The 16,577-nt window shown below is 37.2% G+C and overlaps 1 protein-coding gene and 1 non-coding gene across 8 annotated transcripts in view; both read right to left on the bottom strand.

Annotated features, from left to right (window-relative positions):
- The window catches only part of NRG3 (neuregulin 3), a 1,171,842-nt gene that overhangs the window by 1,109,981 nt on the left and 45,284 nt on the right, over nt 1-16,577 (bottom strand). The window lies entirely within an intron of this gene.
- TRNAG-CCC lies at nt 4,582-4,654 on the bottom strand. The gene has a single exon. It is a non-coding gene; the product is annotated as a tRNA-Gly (tRNA).

Raw genomic sequence — 16,577 nt, 5'->3', positions numbered from 1 at the left:
TCATTTCTATCAGTGGTTTGGCACATAGAAGCTACTCAGTAAAAATGCACTGAACGAATGAACCTAATAGTTAGCTTATCTTTAATAACCTGCTAGGAATATACCCTGACCCTGTGGTAATGAAAGCAGTACTCTGAAAAATTACAAACTGCAGATTGAGTGTTAACTGTGTGTTGAATAGAATACTTTGGAAACAATGACCCACATGGCATTGTGGAAGAAATGTGAATTGTCAAAATTACTGAATTCTGTGTGTATCACTTAGTCACCTCAACTAGTGAAGAGAATATCTCCTTAAATTCAATTTTCTAATCTATAAAATTGGAGTGTATCTACCTTGAAAAGCTGCTGTGAGGTTGGATTAAATGTGATTTAAGAAATTATAGATCAGGGCTTCCCTGGTGGTCCAGTGGTTAAGAATTTGCCTTGCAATGCCAAAGACACTGGTCCGAACCCTGGTCCAGGAAGATCGCATGTGCCAAGGAGCCACTAAGCCTGTGCAACCTAACTACTGAGCTCGCAGTCTAGAGCCGGTGAGCTGCAACTGCTGAGCCCACTTGCTTCAGCTGCTGAAGCCTGCACGCCTAGAGCCTGTGCTCCACAACAAGAGAAGTCCCCACAATGAGAACGCTGCATACCGCAAGAAGAGTGAGCCCCCACTCCCCACAACTAGAGAAAAGCCAAGTGCAGCACTGAAGACCCACCACAGCCAAAAATAAAATACATAAATAAATCTCTTTTAAAAATCATGGATCTGAAAAGCCCTAGTATGAAGCTTGTCATGGTCATAAAGCAAACCTTTCCTTGTGCAAGTTTCCATCCATCCTTCTTAGTGATTTAATTCTCTTTCATCCTGTCCAGAGTCACAACAAAAGATCCAAAAGATCATGACCTTGTAGACCGTTACTTAAAGCAATCGAACACCCCTACTTTTAAAACAACATTAAAAAATAAGTGGAAATACATTAATGTGATCTGTTCTGAGAAATAATTAATTTTTTAGCATTGTTTTTGCCTAAAGACAATTGAAATATGACTGGAGGATCATATAATCTTCAGAATACATTTCAAAGGGATGACACATGAGTAAGTATCACATTAGAGCTAATTCAATACAATTTATTGTGCCAAATAACTTTATCTCTGAAAGTAAATTCAGAACTAATTTTGAAAGAATCTCAAGAACCTTTTACCACCTATGTCAAGCAGTAGTTTACAAGCACTTTTCTGAACTATTAGGACCTTGAGTATTTTAAGAGAGGTTGCAAAGGTTTCCTTTTTATTATCTTTCTTGAAGAATGAAATGCAAAATCTTTACTCTCTAAACTTGTAGAAATACAGTCCCTCTAGAAACTGTTATATCCTGAAATTCCACTTCCTCTTCTAGGGTTAATGGGCAATTAAGTTCTTAGGGAAAAAGAATAGTAAGTGGAGTTTTTGTTGCTGTTTCATTTTATTTACGTTTTCAGAGTTTTCAGAATGAAAAGGATGTAGGGGTAGAAATGCAAGAGGGTAGGGTCATGGATGTATCCCAAGAAGGGACATGCAGAGAGGAGAACCTGGAAAATGGAACACTAATCCTCAGACCCCTTTCCAAGAAGAGATAAGAAACATGAGCAAAGATAAGTGGACCAAAGGAGAACTGCCAGGAGCATCCTTTACCAATCCAGGGACTTCAAAAAGAGCTACTGTTGTATAATAAAGACTTTGACTGGTCTTTGTCTCTGCTTCCTGGGAAGGAGAATATAAATCTTTGGAATTTTCCAAGTAAAGTAAGTATCTTTATTATTTAGAGCCCCTTGGATCACACCTGAGTTTATACTAATGCGATGAGATGACTCCGGATGGGCTGCTCAACAAAAAGCCAAACTTGTGATTAGAGAGTTGGGATTTTAAAACAGCCTGACCTTCAAGGAAAGAAGAGATGAGGGAGGTTGGAGATTGTGTTCGATTTTGAGGTCTATGTTCAATCAATCATACCCATGTAATGAAACCCCAATTTAAAAAACTGGGACACCAAAGCTGGTGCTTCCTGATTAGTGAATGACACATTGATGTTCAGGACAATGTTGAGCTCCGATCCTCCAAAGAGAGGGGATGGAAGCCCTGTGTTTAGATGACCCTCACAAACCTTGCTCTACATGTCTCTTCATTGGGCTGCTCCTGAGTTCTATCTTTTATAATAAAAGTGTAATCATAAGTACAGCACTTTCCTGAGTTCTTTGAGTTATTCTAGTAAATCACCAAGCTCAAATAGGGTCACGGGAGCCCCCAGATGTATAGCCATTTGGTCTGGAGTGAGAGTAGTCCTATGGGGGACCATGTTCTTTAACTTGCAGGGTCTGTAAGAACTCCCGATGGTTAGTGTCAGAATTGAACAGAAGCATATCAGTTGGGGTTGAAAATGAATATATTCCCTGGTCTGCACGCCAACAGTGACCCTCCGTACAGCACTCGTGAGTCCTATTTGCAATAGCACAGAAGGCAATGATGATGATCTGTGTCACACATGAGCTCATTTCAGCTGGGCCACCCCACATGGAACCACTCTATAAAGCTCCAAGACAACAACAACACAGCTCCAAGGCCCAGGATCATGGGACTGGCGGTGGGTGGGGAGGAACACGGAGACTCTGAGGTAGAATGGGCAAGTCTTTCATCTGCACTTGGGCTAACCTGAAAAAACTTGAAAACTTGATCTGGTTATTAGCAAAGCTTCCTTGACAAATTTAGTATTTAACTAAAATGTCTACAGTATTCCTGAAAGGGACCCAGTTAAACACATAACTCTTGGTCTTAACCACAAATCAGAATCACCTGGAGGACTTCTACAAATTAATAATGTCTGGCCAGCTCAGTCCAACCATTCTCTTGGGGAAATCAACTTAGGTGACTCTAGAGTGCATGGGGTTCAGAACCACTGGATAGAGTACAATGACAGTGAGAATGCCTTTGGATCCTGGAGCTCCACTGAGCTCCTCAACTTGGCTTTATTCATGGGAATTGGATGGCTATGGAAATATACTACGGGCAATTTCTTCCTAAGCTTGGAAATGAAAAGCATGATAAAGAATCAGGTGAATGGATTTCATTATCCCTTAGAAGGGAGAAGCCTGGGCTCCAGAACACTGAGACATGATATAACACGGCCTTTGAGCATTTGGAAATGGAATTTAATCCAAGCACTCTGTTGTAGTTACAAATATTCTCACTATTCTACAACTGGATTTACTGTAACTTTTTTTTTTTTTTTTTTGGCCGCATCAGGCTGCATCTTAGTTCCCTGACCAGGGATCGAACCCATGCCATCTGCAGTGAAAGCATGGATTCTTAACCACTGGACTGCCAGGGAAGTCCCTACTGCAACTTCTATAGATGTTTCTCAAAAAATTATGATGTTTAATTCCTAGGCACATAATCAAGGTCCATTTGAGAGGAATCCAACTTTTTTTCAGATCAGTACTGCTGGAATTTTAGAAACATTGAGGAGCTGAGCAGATGGGGAGTGAGGGTGTCTGTACATAAAGCTAAATATTTTTTAAGATGTTATCCACGATTGGCTAAATTTTTCCAAAAGTGTTACAATATAGTGCACTCTGCTTTGTAGAAATGTCATTTTTTTTTAAAGTAATGGAAATCCTAAGGGTGAGGAGAGCTTGCCTCATTTTCTCTCAAGTTTTAAATATAGTAACAGTTGATTCTAAATATTAAAAATAAATAAACAGTTGGTTAAATAAAAAGTACTCCCTTACTCCCCAAACCCATTCTCCAGATTTAATCATTCCTAACCGTTAGTGAATATCTTCGCAGATCTTTTTCCAAAATATTAAGAATCACAGGACTTCCCTGATGGCTCGGAGGTAGAGAACCCAGTCGCCAATGCAGGAGCCACAGGTTCGATCCATGATCCGGGAAGATTCCACCTGAGGTGGAGCAGCTAAGCCCGTGTGCCACAATTATTGAGTCCATGCTCTAGAAAGAGGCAACTGCAACTACTGAGCCGACATGCCACAACCACCGCAACCCACGCTCCCTCGAGCCCATGCTCTGCAAAAAGAAAAGTCACCACAGTGAGAAGCCTGTGCACCACAGCTGGAGAAAAAGCCTGGGCAGCAATGAGGACCCAGCGCTGCCAAAAATTTAATTAACTTTTTTATGAAAACACACATATTTTCAAATTGTTTACAGCGGGTGAAAATGAGTTTATATTTATAAAAATAGTATCATATGTTAAAAATTATTCTGTTTCTGTTGATAAGTGATGTAATTCATCCCAATACCTAAAGATACACTTATATAAACATTTTAAATACAGAGGTCTACACTGTGATTGCACCTGCTGCTTATTCAGTCATCCCTCCCTTTAGGATAGTTATGTTTTCGCTACTACATGTAATGCTGCCATGAAAATCTATCCCTGCTGGGTACATTTTTAAATGTAAGTTTCTGGACCAAATGGCATGTGAATTTTATTTAAATATTTGCTTATCTATTTCTTTGGCTGAGCCGGGTCTCAGTTGTGGCATGCAGGGTCTTTCAGATGTGGCATGGGAACTCTTAGTTGCGGCGTGTGGGATCTAGTTCCCTGACCAGGGATCAAACCTGGGCCCCCTGCATCGGGAATGCAAAATCTTAGCCACTGGACCACCAGGGAAATCCCTGGTTTGTGAATTTTAAATATAACTCCTAATTGTCATAAAAAAAGAAAAAGAATACCAGTTACATACGGCCTCATGTCTCTGGACCTCTTGGGGAGAGGTGTGATACATATTAATCACTTCAGCAGTTCTCTGCTTACTTTTCTTATCAAGCTTTCAGTGGAAAAGAAAAATGGAGAATAATACTGTTCCTTTAATTTGCTTTATGCTTTTATAATTTGAAAAGTACAGACACAATGCCTGATAAACCGTGAGCTTTTATGTTTTAAAATACAGTATTATATTCTTTACAATGTATTTTTATATAGCTATTTAGTTCAAGTAGTTTCATATCTCTTGACTAAAATCAATATTGAGATTTTTAAGCCCCTAATGCTGTTGGTCTCAACTCTGGCCTTGCATTGGAAGCATCTGGAAACTTAAGAGAACTGCCTGGGAAGGGGGTGGGGTTGGGGTGGGGGTTGGGATAGGGGGATGAAGTTTTAAATCAGAATCTCTGCATTCAAGGACTGGCACCGAAGACTGTGTGAAAAGCTCTCCAAAGGATGCTACCATGCCTTCTGAGCTATGCGGTAAATCTCAAAGGGCTCCAAAACATAAAATCAATTGATTTAAACAAATAGAAAGACTAAACTAAACATACATAGGTTGTCATTTCCTGTTATAGTCCTAAACTTACATGATTTTTTAAATAATTTTTAATGTGGACTATTTTTAAATTCTTTATTGAATTTGTTACAGTACTGCTTCTGCTTTTTTATGTTTTTGTTTTTTGGAGGTGAGGCATGTTTTGTTTTGTTTATGTTTTATGTTTTGTTTTTGGAGGTGAGGCGTGTGGGATCTTAGCTCCCCTACCAGGGATCTAACCTGCACCCCTGCATTAGGAGGCGAGGTCTTAACCACTGGACCACCAGGGAAGTCCCCTCAACTTTCATGATTTTATTCACATTAATTAATAATGAATCAAACAGCTCATTTGTAGCATATTAAGCTGATCCCAAGATACTTAATATTCACTTTTAGGAGCTGGAATTAGTCATCTTAGCAAGAGTGTATTCATTTTTAGGAGAACACTTGACCCAACTTTAACTTCTAGTAGGTTTAGACTATGAATAGTCTCCTTTATGTGAAAAATTAAAATTACAGGAGATAGGATATTAAGAATTCAGTTCATGGGCACAAGCAAGAGAAAGGAAAAGATAAACTGGCATTTGACTTCTAGGCACTTCTTGATTAGCTTTGGAATGTGTTTTGGGCCAAACCCAAAATAAATAAATGTTATATGGTCATGTGATTAAAAGAACTGCAAATGACCCCCAAATTTTATACTAATTTATTTTTATCTCTGGCTAAGAGTAATAACAATAAATCAACCATTAATTATAATCTCTTTGGTTAGTTTTATTTTGAAGTCTTAACATTATACTATTGTGGCTGCCAGAAGCAGTGCTATAAAATCCAGAGCACATTAGATGCTTTGGGCATTTTATCTGATTAAGTTCCCACAATCCCTCTGCCAGGTAAATACGTTTATCTCAATGTATACACTTACTATATTCAGAGCAGTTAAAACCTTGCCCAAGGCCACATGACTAGCAAGTGGCATAGCCAGGCTACACCTGAAGATTAAAGCTGAGACTACTATAATCTCAAGGACTCCACTCTTTCTGCTACTCAACCTTGCTGACAATCAGCTCTGTTTACTTATAAATTGAATTTGATCATTGATTTGGGGGGTGGGGGTGGGGGACAGGCTTAGTAAACAGGTTTGCCACAACAGAAGATTTAAAAACAATGTGAGTAGTTTAATTTAGACAAACACCTGTCACTAAAGTAAATCTCTTTTATTTGCTAAAATTAGCAGAATCCTTAAATAAAAATCTATTTAACTTTATAAAAAGCTCTCAATATAGGTCAAGACTCTACAGCAATAAATAAAACTAACCTGATATTCTCTCCACTAAAGTATCATTATGACCCTTTCTTGTACAGACCTTTTTAAAGTATTCATAAAATAGGGACAAATGACATTTGCATCCCAGTATTATTGCTGTCTATGCAATGGTTGATTTTTGATTTTTCCTGTAGCTGAATGTGGTCCTTCAGCAGATAACTTTCCTAGAGTCATTGTAATTTTGGCTTCCTCACCTTTCAGGAAAGAGCTATACAAAAGAATCATCACCTTTCCCTGATGTTTAATCAGGACTCAGCATGCTAAGGTCCTTTTATGAAAGCTCCCTGGCAGGAAATCAAAGCCCCTTTCTTCAAAAACAATAAAACATGAAACAGAGGGATCCATCTGTCAATCAAGATAGATTTCTCTTTCAGGGAAAAAAAGAAAAAGACCCTCAAAGAATAAAAAGCTTTCACACTAATTAATATCCATTAAAGCTCCCACCAGTTTAAAGTCTTGAGCAAAGTCAAGAATTACCCAGCTAATTCAATTCCAGAAGTTGTTTTTGCATCATTCATCTGGATTGACAAGAGAAAGTACTTCCCTAAAGAGGACTAGGATAATTAATTCCAATTTGCAGTTCATATTTGCCAGCACAACCTCAGTATGTCAGCCTTTACAAATTTCCTTGGAGTATGACATTGTAATCAATTATTCAGATTCAGATCTAATTCCATACACATCTAATGTGTACCCACATAATACCATGTGCTATGTTAGGTTCTAGAAACATGGAAATGCGCTTAATTCATTCTCTTCTCTTTGAACAGTGTAGAGTCAACTGGAATTATCTTCCTGAACAGCTTTCAAACACCCAATTTTATACCAAAGTCAGCTAGGTTAGACCAATGCTACTTTATGTCTTGTGCTTGAGTTCCCTCTACATCACGCCTCCCAAGTGGTTATCCAGCTCATACTGCATGTTTCTCAAGAAAGTCTGCTGGATCTTTGGACAACTCTAATCATTTTGATAGCTGCCAATATAATTGCTGATAACAGTTAACTACCTCCAATTTATTTGGGAAGCCCATTGGGGCCTGCAGGACAGTGGAGAAGAAATCTTACAGTGGTCAAAAGATGTATCTACTTCAGTAGCTATGAATCAAATGCACAGAGCAATAGATTAGATGAAAGTTTAGCAATCTAAAGTCAGTTCAGAATTGTTCTCCTCCTTTAGACCCTGATTTTCTCTGTCACCTGAAAATATATAGTATGCAAATGTCACATATATCCCTCCTCTCTCACCCTCAACATACATACAAGAACTATAGAATAGTAACTAAACATACAAGAACTATAAGACTAGTAGCTATTAAATAGATAATCCAATCAATAAACATATTGTTATGAATTCTGGCCATCTTCCTCCAACAGACGTTCTGCCATCTAAATGATACCAACAGAGAAGTAAATGAGCCAGTTATCAAAAAGGGCCCAAGGACTTGACTAACATATTACTTTTGAACTATAGTCAGAAGTCTAAAAAGACTATAAGATAGAAAACCTGCACTCCCTGTCTGCATATGTTGATGGCCAACTTAACCAAACCACTTGGACTGCATCATTACTGGGTTTCCTTCCACCCAACTATGCTCACCGATGTAGTTCATGCTTACAAGAAATCTGAATAACCCTACAAGGGGACCTGTAAAATAGCCTTGATCTTCAGGGGAAGACCACAGTCAGCCCATCCAGCACAGACTGCTCAATACTCTCTGCCTGAACAGATCTGGAGTTGAGACAACTGTCTTTCTAAATTCTTTTACAGTCATTCTGATGAAGTTACACTAAAGAAAATGATGAAAAAGTGATTTAGATATGATAAGAATGTGTTTCAGAGACATACTGTTGTTACCTTAACACAAACATCACTTCTTGTAAATTATGAGTTGGAAATGATACACATTTCTGTGTTAAATACCAAAGAGCACTAGATTATCATATTCAAAAAGCCCATGGACATGTTCTTTGCCTTTTGTACTCACTCCCACTCATAAACTGTGATTGACAGCATGTCCCAAAGTTATCTTCCACTACTTCTCTCCACTAATCCCACTGGGGTCCAGCCTCATTGGGCTTCTGATTTTCTGAATGTATCATGCCCACCCCACTCACTCACCATTCACCTAGCACACATTTAATGAGCACCTACTTCTGCTCAGCGCTGGGGACATATAATAAGACTGCTGGCCCGAGGGAGAGACACAGCCTGTCCCATAGCATCCCCATCCCATAAATATTCTCCCCATGTATCTTTAGGTAGGTTTATTCCTAGGTATTTTATTCTTTCTTGTTACAGTCGTTAATGGGATTGCTTCCTTAATTTCTCTTCCTGATATTTTGTTGTTAGTGTATAGGAATGCAAGGGATATCTGTGTATTGATTTGGTATTCTGTGACTTTAATAAATTCATTGACTAGCTCCAGTAATTTTCTGATGGTATCTTTAGGGTTTTCTAATAGTATTAGATTGTTGAGTCAGTTCTAGTGAGGTAGATGAAACAAAAAGAGCCTACAAAGTGAAGTCAGAAAGAGAAAAACAAATATCGTATATTATCGAATATATATGGAATCTAGAAAAATGGTACTAATGAACCTATTTGCAGGGCAGGAATAGAGACGCAGGATAGAGAACAGACTTGTGGACACAATGTGGGAAGGAGAGTATGGGACAGATAGAGAAAATGATCATTAAAACACATACATTACCATATGTAAATCAGACAGCTAGTGGGAAGTGGTTGTGTAACACAGGGAGCTTAACCCGGTGCCCTGTAACAACTCAGAAGGGTGGGATGGTGCGGGGGGTGGGAGGGAGAGGACATATGTATACTTATGGCTGCTTCACATAGTTCATGGCAGAAACCAACAAAACATTGTTAAGCAATTATCCTCCAATTAAAAGTAATTTTTTTTTAAAAAGAAGTTAGAAAAAAAATCCTCCCCATGCCTGGGTACCAGGGCCTCTGTTAGCAGAGTGAGTGGAGGAAAGAAGAAGGTGGGTTTCTAAATACACAAACAATACAGAATAGAAAAGCCTACACCATAGTCTGATTGAAAGGTTATGTGTCACAGAGAAGGGACAGGAGAGAGAAACGAGAGCTTATGGAAGACTTAAAACCAGGAACATTCTTCAGGGGTCTTGGAAAATAAGTAGGGTGTTTTCAAGCTGACAATACCCCAGGCAGAGGAGACAGAATGTTCCAAGTATCTCTTGAAGAATGTGGGAAAATAGGAGACAGAATAAGTCTGGAGCTATAGTTTGAGAAGCAGGCTGGGGGTCAGTCCTAAAGGCCTTGCTGCCTGCCCCACAGGAAATTCTGAATGTGATTAAGATGGGTGATACGATCAGAAGTACAGAAAGATGATTTTAAACGGTCAGACTTCTAATCTAATTAGCAGAGATAAAATAGAAATGGACTATGTTAGACATAGGAAACGATAAAACCACACATTTAAGAATAATAAAATCTCATGCCACCCCTAATAAAGTATAAATTACCAAAGCAACTAGAGGCATTAGAAAACCTAAATAAGTTAATAATCACTGAAAACATTTTTCAGGCTATTTAATTTTAGGTACTTTTTACTATGAAATATGTCAAATGTGTATAAAAGTGAAAAAGTATACAGTAAACCAACTCCCACATGAATATGAAACTCAAAGTTTCGTATGATTCCTACAGGCGCTCCCCACACTGTCCCTGGGATTATTTTTAAGGACAACCAAGACATTCTACAATTTTGCCAGTAAGTAATTGGAACAATTTTTTAAAAATTAATATTTTAATTTTATTGGAGCATAATTGATTTATAGTGTGTTAGTTTCAGGAGTACAGCAGAGTAATTCAGTTACACATATACATAATTCATTCTTTTTTGAATTCTTTTCTCATATAGGTTACCACAGAAAATTGAGTAGAGTTCTCTGTGCTATACAGTAGGTCCTGGATGATTATCTGTCTTATGTATAGTAGTGTGTATGCGTTCATCACAAATTTCTGATTTATCCCTTCTCCCACCTCTCCACTTTGGTAACCATAAGTTTCTTTTCAATATCCTCAAGTTTGCTTCTTTGTAAGGAAGTTCATTTGTAACTTTACAAAATAATCAGACTGCACATATGAGTGATATCATACGATATTGTCTTTCTCTGTCTGACTTACTTCACTTAGTATGATAATCTCTAGGTCCATCCATGTTCCTGCAAATGGCATTATTCCATTCATTTTTATGGCTGTGAGCATGTATCACATCTTCCTTATCCATTCCTCTGTCAACTGTCATTTAGGTTGCTTCCATGTGTTGGCTATTGTCAATAGTGCTGCAATGAACATGGGGATGCGTGTTTCCTCTCAGATTATGATTTTTCTCAGGAGTGGGATTGCTGGATCATATAGTAGTTCTATTTTTAGTTTTTTACAGACCCTCCAGACTGTTCTCCCCAATGGGTGTACCAATTTACATTCCCACCAACAATGTAAGTGAGTTCCCTATTCTCATATCCTCTCCAAAATTTATTGCTTGTAGACTTTTTGCTGATGGCCATTCTGATTGGTGTGAAGTGATACCTCATTGTAGTTTTGATTTGCTTTTCTCTGATAGTGATGTTGAGCATAATTTCATGTGCTTTCTGGCCATCTGTATGTCTTCTTTGGAAAAATGTTTATTTAGATCTTCTGCCCATTTTAAAAATACTTTCTGAGGACTACCATTCCAAAACCAGCTTTTGGGTGAATTTGTTCAAATTTTGTACCTTCTAGAACACTGAAAAGGATGAAATGGTTTGTAAATTGAGCAAGAATTCAGCATAAACTAAAGCCAAATGCTGAACTCCCCCAAAAGATGGAAAAACAAAAGACTAGAGATGAATTTTTCATGTGAATATAAATATAAATTCATAAATATTATTAAGTCAGTAAGAATACTGCAATAATATAAAATATTATAATAAAATTTGTTCAATAATGCAAGTAAATATCAATATATTTCTAAAATGAAGCCCCAATATATTCTAAATTTAATCCCTGAAATAACTAAGTCAAAAAATGGGGGAAAATATACCATTAGATGACCAAATAAACCTTAGAAATATTTTAACATTTATTTCTAATTTTAAAATGTCTAGTAATATGCAATAGTAAGCATTTTCCTTAATATCACACTGGAGACTAATATTTGTGAGATTCCATTTAGATCCAGAACTGAGACAAGGATAAAATGTAAACATTCAGAAATTATCACATAAGGGTTTACATGAATGAAAGCACAATATTTCCCTAAAGAGCAGAAAAGAAGACTTCAATATAGACAGACACAAATGTTACTATATAATTAGAAACAGTATTGCAAGTAAACTATTCCTAGTAGAACTATAAGTTCCACTAGAAATTATATTGCAATTTTAACAAATAAATCTAAGCTTCATATGGAAAAAAGAAGATAACCAGATTTTTTTTACATGATGTGTACTATTAGATATTGAAAATTCATCTTAATGTTACAATGGATGCTACTTACAAGGAATAAACAGAACAATAAAAGAGGCCACATCTTATAAACAGCCAAAATTGTATAATGAATCCTTTAATCTCATCCAAAATAACATAAGAAAGATGAAACTTAAATATGAAAAATGTAATCATAAACATGCTAGGCAAAAATACAGATATATATTTGAATAATTAGAGTGAGGAAGATCTTTGTTAGGAAATCTTAAACCACAAGGGAAAGACAGAAAGAGATATTTGACATGAGAAATAAAAATTGGCATATGTGGCAGAGAGTTACTATTCTTAATATAAAGAAATATACACAAAATCTCAAATCAGATATGTATCAAGCATACACATCTCTCAAATCAGATAACAAAGTAAAAAATACTGTCAAAACAATACAGACAAATATTATGAGTAAACAAATCATAATTAAGAAAATATAAATAAATGATAGAAGAGAAGAAAAAACTGAAGCTCATTAGTAATTAAGTTAGTGGAAATCAGAATGATACTATAATGAAATTCCATTTTCCTCACATCAAAGTAGCAGAGCATTTAATTAATTATTTATTTGTATTACAAGTCTCAGTATTGGCTAAGGATCCAAGAAGGAGCACTCTCAAAAACTTCCATTTGACATAAATTGATATAAATGTGCTCAAGGTAATCTGGCAATACATACCAAAAGTATTAAAAACATGCATATAACTTGACCAAGAAATATACATTTCTAAAATTATCCTTGAAAAAATGACATTACTGAAGTACATGCATGAGAGAAGAAAAGATGTTCACAAAATATTAAGCAGGTTAATCAAATTAGAAGTGAGCTTTTATTTTGTCAAATATGATGAATATTATTGATATAGCAATGTTACTCATAATATGGTAAACTTGGAAATAAAAGCAAAAATAATCACTGTAATTATTAATAGCATTTTGGGGTTGGATTAATTACAGATTCTTTGAATCTCATTTTGATGAAACTTATTTTAAAATTTTCTGGATTGGACACGCATGTATTATTTGGGGAGAAAAGTCGGAAAACTAAACATTCACAACAAACTGATCTCATGAAATATTTATTTTAAGACCGATAGTGATGTCTACTAAGATCAAATGGCCCTATGATCAAAGGTTGGGAGGAATACACTGGGGGCGGGGGGTAGGGGGTGGGAGGAGAGGAGGGGTAGCTGGGAAGTGAAACTTCAGGAATAAACGCCAGGGATTCTTCAGAAATTAAAGTCAACTAGAGTGAGTATCTATTTTCTTTTCGTTGCAGGGTGCTGGGATGGAGGAAAGGTTAACTTTAAGATTTCCAGTCTGGCCAAGCAGGTGTCAGATAATATGTTTGATAAGTAAGATCCTCTCTTTCTGCCCAATTTTTCAGAAGCCAAGTTAAAGCTTCCTTTCTCATAGTGGAGTCCTTTATACCTCAGGCCATAAGACACCTATGTCCTCCAGATTCCAGCACAATTCATTCCACCATCATCCAGTACTTGACAGTCATTCTGCCTTGAGGCATGTCTTAACAATGTTATTTTTATTGTCACTTAATTTTTCTTACATTAATGTCTCTGGTGTGGCCAAGCAGTAGTGGGAAAGGAGAAGCAAATCAACGTGGAAACCTTCCAAGAACACCCTTTCAGGAGAGGAACACAGTTCACTGCATGTTCCCCTGGACTGCTATCTACACCCCCGGTGGCTTCTAACTCTGCTCCTCAGACCAAGCACGATGATGGCACCTCTGGGTGTTCATGTGAGTCTCATTTTTACCTAGCTCCTATGTTTTTTAGTTCCCTTGGTTCTGGTATCCTAAATTCTTACCAATATTCAACCTCAACAACTTCCCTCAAACTTTGGGAAGTGTTGGTCATTTGCAAAATCCACATTGGCAATGAAAGTAACACTTCATAAGAATCCGACCCTATCTCTAATAAACACACACACTCACAACCTTATTTTCCCCAACTGCAGTGTCAGGTATTTGAAGTAATGGGTTATATTTGATGATGATGAAGATGATGAAGAAAATAAAATAACACACCAGCCAATGTTATTTATGAATTCTTAATAAATGCCTTGCACCTACATGTTAATGCAAACACTGACATGCCTTCAAGTGAAGGATTACCATTATGCCTTCATCCGCATACGTGCTAAGTTGCTTTAGTCATGTCAGACTCTGTGACCCTGTGGACCACAGCCCACTAGCTTCCTCTGTCCATGGGTTTCTCCAGGCAAGAATACTGGAGTGGGTTGCCATGTCCTCCTCAGGGGATCTTCCCAACCCAGGGGTCAAACTGGCACCTCTTACCTCTCCTGCATTGAGAAGTGGGTTCTTTACCACTAGTGCCACATGGGAAGCCCCAGTATCTTTTAGCTATTTAATAAAATATGCCATCACAGACTGCGTAAACTCAGAGGTTTAAAGGACAGATTCAGGGTCAGTGGTTGCTTCTGAGCTAAATGTCCCTCTGCCTTTCAAAGTTACCACACACTGTTACATCCTCTGCTAACTCAACACTTTATTCATCCTGGTGACCCACTCCATAGCTTAGCAAGTGCCACTGGCCCTTGCATATGAAGTTCTATGTCAAGTCCTTTCCATAAAACTCCCAGCTGACCCTAGTAGGGATTCAGCAGGTAGCAACTCAGTGAAGAATGAACTATTACATTTACCACCTCAAAAAAATTATGGGAAAAGGAGGCTTATGCAGTATAACCAAAGCAACATTTTTAGTTATGATGTCATAATAGTTAATGGAGTGAAATAAATAAAAAAGTAATGGGTTGTTAAGTACCAGATGCATTCCAAAACTTGCTTGGCAGGAAAATGCAATAATTTCATTCACTGCTCTTGGTCAATTAGATGCTTGTGTGGAAACTACAGAGGCATGAATAAAGTCAAGGAAATCATCTGCAAAAGGTAAAATACTAGGAAAAGACTAACAGGAATTTTTTAGTAAAATAAAAGAATACAGTTCTCTATTAGCATGACCTTGCTCCCCTTAAGCACCTTCATTTGACTGAATTTATAATAATTTTCCAGTGATATCAATGAAAAGAGATATGTCACAGTTGCAAGTAATACATTCATTAAAATCATTTATCTTTACACTTCATTATTAACCGCAACAACAGAGTATATGAAATATCATTTACAGAGAAATCCAGAAGACAGAGTAATGGGAAAAAATGCTCTTTCATTTCTTTTATACATAATCAAAAGTAGACGACTGCCTGATCTGAAAAACCAAAAAGGCCATCATAAATTTACATTTGTGTTTTACTCTGTTTATGTACTACATTAAAAAAAAAAAAGAGCAATATCATAACTGAATTCATGTCTGAGTCAGAAGACTCCAGTTCTTTAGATCAATTCACTGGAAAACTCTAGCCTCTGACCTATAGAAACATTCCAAATATTTTGGAATTAAAAATGTTTTGATATGTATGTGCATGTATGCGTGCTAACTCACTTCAATCATGTCCAACTCTTTGCAACCCTATGGATGTAACCCACCAGGCTCCTCTGTCCACTATAAATCCTTTCTGGAATAAGAGGGGAGAGACATATACATAGATAAATAGCAAATGAATGAGCGAATGAATCCAGTTTGGAGAGGAAACAACACGTTTACATGGCTACTTTCTAAACATTTCAAATGCTGTCCAAAGTACCTTTGATAGGGTGATCTTTTTTCCACTTGGGACACAACTCTGTTCTGTTTCCTGAGTCTGGCACATGCATTGGGATGACAAAGATAATGGACATCCCAAGAAAAGTTCTTCAAGATCAGTGATAGGTCCTCCACAGTGCTTCAGCTCATCACTGTACGATTTTTCTCTAAAACCTGTCACAAAGAGTAAACAGGGCCCCTGTTCCCTGAAAACTACCAGTTACGGAAACAGATTTTCCTGCTGAAAGCACACGGTGGTTTCTGCAGCGTCCAAAGCGATCAGTGTTCTCCCTGCCAAGGTACAATTTGGAGGAGGGTCAGGAGAAAAGATGTTTTCTAAAATGTATGAAGCCAGCTCGGTGAAATCAAAGACGAACTGCCTGTATGTGGTAGATAATAAACCAGTGCATACATAATAGACATCTTTAATATTTCAAGTACATGACGATTTGGGTTCTAAAAAACTGGCCCCCTTACAACAATTATGTTGCAAATAATCATCATAAAGAGTTTAACCCCAAATCTACTCTGAAGGTAATTTATGCAAAACAGTTCTCTTATTTTGAAGGGGGCAAGAATGTTTTCATTTCTTCATTTATTAATTAACTCGTTCACTCATCTGTCTGTCAATCTAGCCATTTAGCTCATCCTTTTGACACATACATTCTGAGCAGATACTTTGTATTAAAATAAGGCACATGTAGCAGCTAGAGAGGAAAAGCAGATAAAACGTGCTCATCTATAACAACAATTAAAGGAGAAGGTTATTATGCATCATGAGATGT

This window comes from Cervus elaphus, chromosome 15 (assembly GCF_910594005.1).
Source record: "Cervus elaphus chromosome 15, mCerEla1.1, whole genome shotgun sequence".
NCBI lineage: Eukaryota > Metazoa > Chordata > Mammalia > Artiodactyla > Cervidae > Cervus > Cervus elaphus.
The sequence above is the reverse complement of the archived record's forward strand: the minus strand, read 5'-3'. Positions and strand labels throughout refer to the sequence as shown.